The sequence below is a fragment of the Cololabis saira genome, chromosome 8 (genome assembly GCF_033807715.1).
Source record: "Cololabis saira isolate AMF1-May2022 chromosome 8, fColSai1.1, whole genome shotgun sequence".
In the NCBI taxonomy this organism is placed as follows: Eukaryota; Metazoa; Chordata; class Actinopteri; order Beloniformes; family Belonidae; genus Cololabis; species Cololabis saira.
The window spans coordinates 366284-378627 of record NC_084594.1 but is presented as its reverse complement, the minus strand read 5'-3'; positions in this window follow the sequence as shown (position 1 = coordinate 378627).

Genomic DNA, 12344 nt, shown 5'->3' with positions numbered 1-12344 from the left:
ACTAGTGTCAGATATGTTTCTGTTACTAGTGTCAGATATGTTTCTGTTACTAGTGTCAGATATGTTACTGTTACTAGTGTCAGATATGTTTCTGTTACTAGTGTCAGACATGTTTCTGTTACTAGTGTCAGATATGTTTCTGTTACTAGTGTCAGATATGTTTCTGTTACTAGTGTCAGACATGTTACTGTTACTAGTGTCAGATATGTTACTGTTACTAGTGTCAGATATGTTTCTGTTACTAGTGTCAGATATGTTTCTGTTACTAGTGTCAGACATGTTTCTGTTACTAGTGTCAGATATGTTTCTGTTACTAGTGTCAGACATGTTTCTGTTACTAGTGTCAGATATGTTTCTGTTACTAGTGTCAGATATGTTTCTGTTACTAGTGTCAGATATGTTTCTGTTACTAGTGTCAGATATGTTTCTGTTACTAGTGTCAGATATGTTTCTGTTACTAGTGTCAGACATGTTTCTGTTACTAGTGTCAGACATGTTTCTGTTACTAGTGTCAGATATGTTTCTGTTACTAGTGTTGGTCAGATATGTTACTGTTACTAGTGTCAGATATGTTTCTGTTACTAGTGTCAGATATGTTTCTGTTACTAGTGTCAGACATGTTTCTGTTACTAGTGTCAGACATGTTTCTGTTACTAGTGTCAGATATGTTTCTGTTACTAGTGTCAGATATGTTTCTGTTACTAGTGTCAGATATGTTTCTGTTACTAGTGTCAGATATGTTTCTGTTACTAGTGTCAGACATGTTTCTGTTACTAGTGTCAGATATGTTTCTGTTACTAGTGTCAGACATGTTTCTGTTACTAGTGTCAGAAATGTTTCTGTTACTAGTGTCAGATATGTTTCTGTTACTAGTGTCAGATATGTTTCTGTTACTAGTGTCAGATATGTTTCTGTTACTAGTGTCAGATATGTTTCTGTTACTAGTGTCAGATATGTTTCTGTTACTAGTGTCAGATATGTTTCTGTTACTAGTGTCAGATATGTTTCTGTTACTAGTGTCAGATATGTTTCTGTTACTAGTGTTGGTCAGATATGTTTCTGTTACTAGTGTCAGATATGTTTCTGTTACTAGTGTCAGATATGTTTCTGTTACTAGTGTCAGACATGTTTCTGTTACTAGTGTCAGATATGTTTCTGTTACTAGTGTCAGACATGTTTCTGTTACTAGTGTCAGATATGTTTCTGTTACTAGTGTCAGACATGTTTCTGTTACTAGTGTCAGATATGTTTCTGTTACTAGTGTCAGACATGTTTCTGTTACTAGTGTCAGACATGTTTCTGTTACTAGTGTCAGATATGTTTCTGTTACTAGTGTCAGATATGTTTCTGTTACTAGTGTCAGATATGTTTCTGTTACTAGTGTCAGATATGTTTCTGTTACTAGTGTCAGACATGTTTCTGTTACTAGTGTCAGACATGTTTCTGTTACTAGTGTCAGACATGTTTCTGTTACTAGGTTGTCAGATATGTTTCTGTTACTAGTGTCAGATATGTTTCTGTTACTAGTGTTGGTCAGATATGTTTCTGTTACTAGTGTCAGATATGTTACTGTTACTAGTGTTGGTCAGATATGTTTCTGTTACTAGTGTCAGATATGTTTCTGTTACTAGTGTCAGATATGTTTCTGTTACTAGTGTCAGACATGTTTCTGTTACTAGTGTCAGATATGTTTCTGTTACTAGTGTCAGATATGTTACTGTTACTAGTGTCAGATATGTTTCTGTTACTAGTGTCAGATATGTTTCTGTTACTAGTGTCAGATATGTTTCTGTTACTAGTGTCAGACATGTTTCTGTTACTAGTGTCAGATATGTTTCTGTTACTAGTGTCAGATATGTTTCTGTTACTAGTGTCAGATATGTTTCTGTTACTAGTGTCAGACATGTTTCTGTTACTAGTGTCAGATATGTTTCTGTTACTAGTGTCAGACATGTTTCTGTTACTAGTGTCAGATATGTTTCTGTTACTAGTGTCAGATATGTTTCTGTTACTAGTGTCAGACATGTTTCTGTTACTAGTGTCAGATATGTTTCTGTTACTAGTGTCAGATATGTTACTGTTACTAGTGTCAGATATGTTTCTGTTACTAGTGTCAGATATGTTACTGTTACTAGTGTCAGACATGTTTCTGTTACTAGTGTCAGACATGTTTCTGTTACTAGTGTCAGACATGTTTCTGTTACTAGTGTCAGATATGTTTCTGTTACTAGTGTCATATGTTTCTGTTACTAGTGTCAGATATGTTTCTGTTACTAGTGTCAGATATGTTTCTGTTACTAGTGTCAGATATGTTTCTGTTACTAGTGTCAGACATGTTTCTGTTACTAGTGTTGTCAGATATGTTTCTGTTACTAGTGTCAGATATGTTTCTGTTACTAGTGTCAGATATGTTTCTGTTACTAGTGTCAGACATGTTTCTGTTACTAGTGTCAGATATGTTTCTGTTACTAGTGTCAGATATGTTTCTGTTACTAGTGTCAGACATGTTTCTGTTACTAGGTTGGTCAGATATGTTACTGTTACTAGTGTCAGATATGTTTCTGTTACTAGTGTCAGATATGTTTCTGTTACTAGTGTCAGACATGTTTCTGTTACTAGTGTCAGATATGTTTCTGTTACTAGTGTCAGACATGTTTCTGTTACTAGTGTCAGATATGTTTCTGTTACTAGTGTCAGACATGTTTCTGTTACTAGTGTCAGACATGTTTCTGTTACTAGTGTTGGTCAGATATGTTTCTGTTACTAGTGTCAGATATGTTTCTGTTACTAGTGTCAGACATGTTTCTGTTACTAGTGTCAGATATGTTTCTGTTACTAGTGTCAGATATGTTTCTGTTACTAGTGTCAGACATGTTTCTGTTACTAGTGTCAGATATGTTTCTGTTACTAGTGTCAGATATGTTTCTGTTACTAGTGTCAGATATGTTTCTGTTACTAGTGTCAGATATGTTACTGTTACTAGTGTCAGATATGTTTTGTTACTAGTGTCAGACATGTTTCTGTTACTAGTGTCAGATATGTTTCTGTTACTAGTGTCAGATATGTTTCTGTTACTAGTGTCAGACATGTTTCTGTTACTAGTGTTGGTCAGATATGTTACTGTTACTAGTGTCAGATATGTTTCTGTTACTAGTGTCAGACATGTTTCTGTTACTAGTGTCAGATATGTTTCTGTTACTAGTGTCAGACATGTTTCTGTTACTAGTGTCAGATATGTTACTGTTACTAGTGTCAGATATGTTTCTGTTACTAGTGTCAGATATGTTTCTGTTACTAGTGTTGGTCAGATATGTTTCTGTTACTAGTGTCAGATATGTTTCTGTTACTAGTGTCAGATATGTTTCTGTTACTAGTGTCAGATATGTTTCTGTTACTAGTGTCAGATATGTTTCTGTTACTAGTGTTGTCAGATATGTTTCTGTTACTAGTGTCAGATATGTTTCTGTTACTAGTGTCAGACATGTTTCTGTTACTAGTGTCAGATATGTTTCTGTTACTAGTGTCAGATATGTTTCTGTTACTAGTGTCAGATATGTTTCTGTTACTAGTGTCAGACATGTTTCTGTTACTAGTGTCAGATATGTTTCTGTTACTAGTGTCAGATATGTTTCTGTTACTAGTGTCAGACATGTTTCTGTTACTAGTGTTGGTCAGATATGTTACTGTTACTAGTGTCAGACATGTTTCTGTTACTAGTGTCAGATATGTTTCTGTTACTAGTGTCAGATATGTTTCTGTTACTAGTGTCAGATATGTTTCTGTTACTAGTGTTGGTCAGATATGTTTCTGTTACTAGTGTCAGATATGTTTCTGTTACTAGTGTCAGATATGTTTCTGTTACTAGTGTTGGTCAGATATGTTTCTGTTACTAGTGTCAGATATGTTTCTGTTACTAGTGTCAGATATGTTTCTGTTACTAGTGTCAGATATGTTTCTGTTACTAGTGTCAGATATGTTTCTGTTACTAGTGTCAGATATGTTTCTGTTACTAGTGTCAGATATGTTTCTGTTACTAGTGTCAGATATGTTTCTGTTACTAGTGTCAGATATGTTTCTGTTACTAGTGTCAGACATGTTTCTGTTACTAGTGTCAGATATGTTTCTGTTACTAGTGTCAGATATGTTTCTGTTTACTAGTGTCAGATATGTTTCTGTTACTAGTGTCAGATATGTTTCTGTTACTAGTGTCAGATATGTTTCTGTTACTAGTGTCAGACATGTTTTCTGTTACTAGTGTCAGACATGTTTCTGTTACTAGGTGGTCAGATATGTTTCTGTTACTAGTGTCAGATATGTTTCTGTTACTAGTGTCAGATATGTTTCTGTTACTAGTGTTGGTCAGATATGTTTCTGTTACTAGTGTCAGATATGTTTCTGTTACTAGTGTCAGATATGTTTCTGTTACTAGTGTCAGATATGTTTCTGTTACTAGTGTCAGATATGTTTCTGTTACTAGTGTCAGACATGTTTCTGTTACTAGTGTCAGATATGTTTCTGTTACTAGTGTCAGATATGTTTCTGTTACTAGTGTCAGACATGTTTCTGTTACTAGTGTCAGACATGTTTCTGTTACTAGTGTCAGATATGTTTCTGTTACTAGTGTCAGATATGTTTCTGTTACTAGTGTCAGACATGTTTCTGTTACTAGTGTCAGATATGTTTCTGTTACTAGTGTCAGACATGTTTCTGTTACTAGTGTCAGATATGTTTCTGTTACTAGTGTCAGATATGTTTCTGTTACTAGTGTCAGATATGTTTCTGTTACTAGTGTCAGATATGTTTCTGTTACTAGTGTTGGTCAGATATGTTTCTGTTACTAGTGTTGGTCAGATATGTTTCTGTTACTAGTGTCAGATATGTTTCTGTTACTAGTGTCAGATATGTTTCTGTTACTAGTGTCAGATATGTTTCTGTTACTAGTGTCAGACATGTTTCTGTTACTAGTGTCAGATATGTTTCTGTTACTAGTGTCAGATATGTTTCTGTTACTAGTGTCAGACATGTTTCTGTTACTAGTGTCAGATATGTTTCTGTTACTAGTGTCAGATATGTTTCTGTTACTAGTGTCAGATATGTTTCTGTTACTAGTGTCAGATATGTTTCTGTTACTAGTGTCAGATATGTTTCTGTTACTAGTGTCAGATATGTTTCTGTTACTAGTGTCAGATATGTTTCTGTTACTAGTGTCAGACATGTTTCTGTTACTAGTGTCAGATATGTTTCTGTTACTAGTGTTGGTCAGATATGTTTCTGTTACTAGTGTCAGATATGTTTCTGTTACTAGTGTCAGATATGTTTCTGTTACTAGTGTCAGACATGTTTCTGTTACTAGTGTTGGTCAGATATGTTTCTGTTACTAGTGTCAGATATGTTTCTGTTACTAGTGTCAGATATGTTTCTGTTACTAGTGTTGGTCAGATATGTTTCTGTTACTAGTGTCAGATATGTTTCTGTTACTAGTGTCAGACATGTTTCTGTTACTAGTGTCAGATATGTTTCTGTTACTAGTGTTGGTCAGATATGTTTCTGTTACTAGTGTCAGATATGTTTCTGTTACTAGTGTCAGATATGTTTCTGTTACTAGTGTCAGACATGTTTCTGTTACTAGTGTCAGATATGTTTCTGTTACTAGTGTCAGATATGTTTCTGTTACTAGTGTCAGACATGTTTCTGTTACTAGTGTTGGTCAGATATGTTTCTGTTACTAGTGTCAGACATGTTTCTGTTACTAGTGTCAGACATGTTTCTGTTACTAGTGTCAGATATGTTTCTGTTACTAGTGTCAGATATGTTTCTGTTACTAGTGTCAGATATGTTTCTGTTACTAGTGTTGGTCAGATATGTTTCTGTTACTAGTGTCAGATATGTTTCTGTTACTAGTGTCAGACATGTTTCTGTTACTAGTGTCAGACATGTTTCTGTTACTAGTGTCAGACATGTTTCTGTTACTAGTGTCAGACATGTTTCTGTTACTAGTGTCAGACATGTTTCTGTTACTAGTGTCAGATATGTTTCTGTTACTAGTGTCAGATATGTTTCTGTTACTAGTGTCAGACATGTTTCTGTTACTAGTGTCAGATATGTTTCTGTTACTAGTGTCAGATATGTTTCTGTTACTAGTGTCAGATATGTTTCTGTTACTAGTGTCAGACATGTTTCTGTTACTAGTGTCAGATATGTTTCTGTTACTAGTGTCAGATATGTTTCTGTTACTAGTGTCAGATATGTTTCTGTTACTAGTGTCAGATATGTTTCTGTTACTAGTGTCAGATATGTTTCTGTTACTAGTGTCAGACATGTTTCTGTTACTAGTGTCAGATATGTTTCTGTTACTAGTGTCAGACATGTTTCTGTTACTAGTGTCAGATATGTTTCTGTTACTAGTGTCAGATATGTTTCTGTTACTAGTGTCAGATATGTTTCTGTTACTAGTGTCAGACATGTTTCTGTTACTAGTGTCAGATATGTTTCTGTTACTAGTGTCAGATATGTTTCTGTTACTAGTGTCAGATATGTTTCTGTTACTAGTGTCAGATATGTTTCTGTTACTAGTGTCAGATATGTTTCTGTTACTAGTGTCAGATATGTTTCTGTTACTAGTGTCAGACATGTTTCTGTTACTAGTGTCAGATATGTTTCTGTTACTAGTGTCAGACATGTTTCTGTTACTAGTGTTGGTCAGATATGTTTCTGTTACTAGTGTCAGACATGTTTCTGTTACTAGTGTCAGATATGTTTCTGTTACTAGTGTCAGATATGTTTCTGTTACTAGTGTCAGATATGTTTCTGTTACTAGTGTCAGATATGTTTCTGTTACTAGTGTCAGACATGTTTCTGTTACTAGTGTCAGATATGTTTCTGTTACTAGTGTCAGATATGTTTCTGTTACTAGTGTCAGACATGTTTCTGTTACTAGTGTCAGATATGTTTCTGTTACTAGTGTCAGATATGTTTCTGTTACTAGTGTCAGACATGTTTCTGTTACTAGTGTCAGATATGTTTCTGTTACTAGTGTCAGATATGTTTCTGTTACTAGTGTCAGACATGTTTCTGTTACTAGTGTCAGACATGTTTCTGTTACTAGTGTCAGACATGTTTCTGTTACTAGTGTCAGACATGTTTCTGTTACTAGTGTCAGATATGTTTCTGTTACTAGTGTCAGATATGTTTCTGTTACTAGTGTCAGATATGTTTCTGTTACTAGTGTCAGACATGTTACTGTTACTAGTGTCAGATATGTTTCTGTTACTAGTGTCAGATATGTTTCTGTTACTAGTGTCAGATATGTTTCTGTTACTAGTGTCAGATATGTTTCTGTTACTAGTGTCAGATATGTTTCTGTTACTAGTGTCAGATATGTTTCTGTTACTAGTGTCAGACATGTTTCTGTTACTAGTGTCAGATATGTTTCTGTTACTAGTGTCAGATATGTTTCTGTTACTAGTGTCAGACATGTTTCTGTTACTAGTGTCAGATATGTTTCTGTTACTAGTGTCAGATATGTTTCTGTTACTAGTGTCAGATATGTTTCTGTTACTAGTGTCAGATATGTTTCTGTTACTAGTGTCAGATATGTTTCTGTTACTAGTGTCAGATATGTTTCTGTTACTAGTGTCAGACATGTTTCTGTTACTAGTGTCAGATATGTTTCTGTTACTAGTGTCAGATATGTTTCTGTTACTAGTGTCAGACATGTTTCTGTTACTAGTGTCAGATATGTTTCTGTTACTAGTGTCAGATATGTTTCTGTTACTAGTGTCAGATATGTTTCTGTTACTAGTGTCAGATATGTTTCTGTTACTAGTGTCAGATATGTTTCTGTTACTAGTGTCAGATATGTTTCTGTTACTAGTGTCAGATATGTTTCTGTTACTAGTGTCAGACATGTTTCTGTTACTAGTGTCAGATATGTTTCTGTTACTAGTGTCAGATATGTTACTGTTACTAGTGTCAGATATGTTTCTGTTACTAGTGTCAGATATGTTTCTGTTACTAGTGTCAGACATGTTTCTGTTACTAGTGTCAGATATGTTTCTGTTACTAGTGTCAGATATGTTTCTGTTACTAGTGTCAGACATGTTTCTGTTACTAGTGTCAGATATGTTTCTGTTACTAGTGTCAGATATGTTTCTGTTACTAGTGTCAGATATGTTTCTGTTACTAGTGTCAGACATGTTTCTGTTACTAGTGTCAGATATGTTTCTGTTACTAGTGTCAGATATGTTTCTGTTACTAGTGTCAGATATGTTTCTGTTACTAGTGTCAGACATGTTTCTGTTACTAGTGTCAGATATGTTTCTGTTACTAGTGTCAGACATGTTTCTGTTACTAGTGTCAGATATGTTTCTGTTACTAGTGTCAGATATGTTTCTGTTACTAGTGTCAGACATGTTTCTGTTACTAGTGTCAGATATGTTTCTGTTACTAGTGTTGGTCAGATATGTTTCTGTTACTAGTGTCAGATATGTTTCTGTTACTAGTGTTGGTCAGATATGTTTCTGTTACTAGTGTTGGTCAGATATGTTTCTGTTACTAGTGTCAGATATGTTTCTGTTACTAGTGTCAGATATGTTTCTGTTACTAGTGTCAGACATGTTTCTGTTACTAGTGTCAGATATGTTTCTGTTACTAGTGTCAGATATGTTTCTGTTACTAGTGTCAGATATGTTACTGTTACTAGTGTCAGATATGTTTCTGTTACTAGTGTCAGATATGTTTCTGTTACTAGTGTCAGATATGTTACTGTTACTAGTGTTGGTCAGATATGTTTCTGTTACTAGTGTCAGATATGTTTCTGTTACTAGTGTCAGATATGTTTCTGTTACTAGTGTCAGATATGTTTCTGTTACTAGTGTCAGACATGTTTCTGTTACTAGTGTCAGATATGTTTCTGTTACTAGTGTCAGATATGTTTCTGTTACTAGTGTCAGACATGTTTCTGTTACTAGTGTCAGACATGTTTCTGTTACTAGTGTCAGATATGTTTCTGTTACTAGTGTCAGATATGTTTCTGTTACTAGTGTCAGATATGTTTCTGTTACTAGTGTCAGACATGTTTCTGTTACTAGTGTCAGATATGTTTCTGTTACTAGTGTCAGACATGTTTCTGTTACTAGTGTCAGATATGTTTCTGTTACTAGTGTCAGACATGTTTCTGTTACTAGTGTCAGATATGTTTCTGTTACTAGTGTTGGTCAGATATGTTTCTGTTACTAGTGTCAGATATGTTACTGTTACTAGTGTCAGACATGTTTCTGTTACTAGTGTCAGATATGTTTCTGTTACTAGTGTCAGATATGTTTCTGTTACTAGTGTCAGATATGTTACTGTTACTAGTATCAGACATGTTTCTGTTACTAGTGTCAGATATGTTTCTGTTACTAGTGTCAGATATGTTTCTGTTACTAGTGTCAGACATGTTTCTGTTACTAGTGTCAGATATGTTTCTGTTACTAGTGTCAGACATGTTTCTGTTACTAGTGTCAGATATGTTTCTGTTACTAGTGTCAGATATGTTTCTGTTACTAGTGTCAGACATGTTTCTGTTACTAGTGTCAGATATGTTTCTGTTACTAGTGTCAGATATGTTTCTGTTACTAGTGTCAGATATGTTTCTGTTACTAGTGTCAGATATGTTTCTGTTACTAGTGTCAGATATGTTTCTGTTACTAGTGTCAGATATGTTTCTGTTACTAGTGTCAGATATGTTTCTGTTACTAGTGTCAGATATGTTTCTGTTACTAGTGTCAGACATGTTTCTGTTACTAGTGTCAGATATGTTTCTGTTACTAGTGTTGGTCAGATATGTTTCTGTTACTAGTGTCAGATATGTTACTGTTACTAGTGTCAGACATGTTTCTGTTACTAGTGTCAGATATGTTTCTGTTACTAGTGTCAGATATGTTTCTGTTACTAGTGTCAGATATGTTACTGTTACTAGTATCAGACATGTTTCTGTTACTAGTGTCAGATATGTTTCTGTTACTAGTGTCAGATATGTTTCTGTTACTAGTGTTGGTCAGATATGTTTCTGTTACTAGTGTCAGACATGTTTCTGTTACTAGTGTCAGACATGTTTCTGTTACTAGTGTCAGATATGTTTCTGTTACTAGTGTCAGATATGTTTCTGTTACTAGTGTCAGACATGTTGCTGTTACTAGTGTCAGACATGTTTCTGTTACTAGTGTCAGATATGTTTCTGTTACTAGTGTCAGATATGTTTCTGTTACTAGTGTCAGACATGTTTCTGTTACTAGTGTCAGATATGTTTCTGTTACTAGTGTCAGATATGTTTCTGTTACTAGTGTCAGATATGTTTCTGTTACTAGTGTCAGATATGTTTCTGTTACTAGTGTCAGATATGTTTCTGTTACTAGTGTCAGACATGTTTCTGTTACTAGTGTCAGACATGTTTCTGTTACTAGTGTCAGATATGTTTCTGTTACTAGTGTCAGATATGTTTCTGTTACTAGTGTCAGACATGTTTCTGTTACTAGTGTCAGATATGTTTCTGTTACTAGTGTCAGACATGTTTCTGTTACTAGTGTCAGACATGTTTCTGTTACTAGTGTCAGATATGTTTCTGTTACTAGTGTCAGATATGTTTCTGTTACTAGTGTCAGATATGTTTCTGTTACTAGTGTCAGATATGTTTCTGTTACTAGTGTCAGACATGTTTCTGTTACTAGTGTCAGACATGTTTCTGTTACTAGTGTTGGTCAGATATGTTTCTGTTACTAGTGTCAGATATGTTTCTGTTACTAGTGTCAGATATGTTTCTGTTACTAGTGTCAGATATGTTTCTGTTACTAGTGTCAGATATGTTTCTGTTACTAGTGTCAGATATGTTTCTGTTACTAGTGTCAGATATGTTTCTGTTACTAGTGTCAGATATGTTTCTGTTACTAGTGTCAGATATGTTTCTGTTACTAGTGTCAGACATGTTTCTGTTACTAGTGTCAGATATGTTTCTGTTACTAGTGTCAGACATGTTTCTGTTACTAGTGTCAGATATGTTTCTGTTACTAGTGTCAGACATGTTTCTGTTACTAGTGTTGGTCAGATATGTTTCTCCTCTAAAAAGAGCAATAACAACCGTGATATACACACATATATATATATATATATATATATATATATATATATATATATATATATATATATATATATATATATATATATATATATATATATATATATATATATATATACGTGCCTTATTTCAAAGAGAAGTCTCTGTTCCAAATGTGTCTCTTACTGGAATAACTTAACTTCAGATCTGAACTGGAAACATATATGGTGTTTCCTCTAAATATTTGATCATCAATAAGGTTAAAGAAGAGACTCTGAAAATGAGTTTTTATCCTTGCAAAGTTTTTTTACAAAAAGGACATTGATGTGTCTGCTCATTCTGTAAACCGTCTGCAGAGACTTATGTCATTTATTTTGGTGTTGTCCCATCTCGTGTATGTTTTGGCAAGATATCTGTCACTAATTTCACTAATTTCACTAATTTCACATCATACTGACTCTGATTTCTCCCTCTCATATGGAAGTTTATTGTTTGGATTCTTTTCTTACTCCTCTAGCAAAGAAAATAAATACTACATCATCAATTTAATTCTGTTACTTGCAAAATTCCATATTCACAAATCTAAATTCTCTAATCACATTCCATCTTTCCCGGCCTTTAAAAATGAATTCAAACAAAACATTTCAACAATCCAATATTCTAAAAATAGAAAAGCCATCCAAACCACTGAGTTATGTACTAGGTATAACATGTTTTTGAACTGATCTATAACTTCTGTCTGTGATTAATCCCCTGCATCAACTGTTTCTATGTATATTTTGTTTGTTTTATAATGTATTGGTGACAATTTGAAATAAAGAATTGTAAAAAAAAAAAAAAAATGAACGGCGGCCATTTTCCTGTCTCATATCCAGTAATTTAATAGATCCATTTGTGCGACTAGCAGTTAGCTTATCGCAATGTGGAGCAAGAGCAGTGATGAGGCATTGTGACAGCACCGTGGTCGACCTGAATATCAGCCTCCTACCCCCCCCTGCAGAAGACGACACCTTGGAAGTTTCCTCAAACAGACTTGGAACACTAGAGCACCCCATGGGGTGATTTGGAACTTAGTGACAGTCATGCCAAATGCCCGATGGGGACATTTGGCATTTGGGGCGGCAGTAGCTCAGGTGGTAGAGCGGGTCGTCCAATGATCGGAAGGTCGGCGGTTTGAATCCCGCTCTGTCCCAGTTACTGTCGTAGTGTCCTTGGGCAAGACACCTTACCCAGCTTGCCCCGTGTGAATGTG